This window comes from Sphaeroforma arctica (assembly GCF_001186125.1).
Source record: "Sphaeroforma arctica JP610 unplaced genomic scaffold supercont1.811, whole genome shotgun sequence".
Taxonomy (NCBI): Eukaryota; class Ichthyosporea; order Ichthyophonida; genus Sphaeroforma; species Sphaeroforma arctica.
The window spans coordinates 36,113-36,963 of record NW_014039747.1 but is presented as its reverse complement, the minus strand read 5'-3'; positions in this window follow the sequence as shown (position 1 = coordinate 36,963).

The following is an 851-nucleotide window of genomic DNA, read 5'->3' as shown; positions in this document are numbered from 1 at the left end:
TAGGACTAGTATTCAACAGCCGTAGGACTAGTACGCAACAGCCTTAGGACTAGTACGCAACAGCCGTTGGACTAGTACGCATCAGCCTTAGGACTAGTATGCAACAGCCGTAGGACTAGTACGCAACAGCCGTAGGACTAGTACGCAACAGCCGAAGGACGAGTACGCAACAGCCTTAGGCTCACAACACGTATGTGGGAAAGAGCTTGGGCCACGGACGAGTGGGTGTGGCGCCAGAGACGGCTGCCAGCGCAAAAGACATTGGGCGCACGAAACAACAGCACACGATCTAACGTAGGGAAGGGATGTCCACTGAATACGCGCAAGAGCCACCACCACAGCCCACGCACCACATACAAGCTTATGTGTACCCTCACCACCTACAGCTTTTGAGTAGTGTTGGCCATTTCTACCGTCTATGATCAGCGTACATGCTGTGCCACGTGTGTGATGTGCCTTAAAAGGAATACAACCGACCACGTTGCGCAGTAGGCCGAACGCAGATGCAATGCTTCTCTCGTGGGTTAGGCACGCAACACCAGTATTTAGTCCAAACGCCACTGGATGGCATTCGAACCCGAATATGACCACGGGCACTAATACAGCTACGCCGGGAGTATATAAACACGCACTGTGCAAGTGGGCAAACAATACAGGGAGTATATAAACATGCACTGTACATGTGAGCAGACAATACAGGAAGTATATAAACACGCCCTATACATGTGGGCAAACAATACAGGAAGTATATAAACACGCACTGCGCATGTGGGCAAACAATACAGGAAGTATATAAACACGCACTGTTCATGTGGGCAGGCAATACAGGAAGTATATAAACACGCACTATA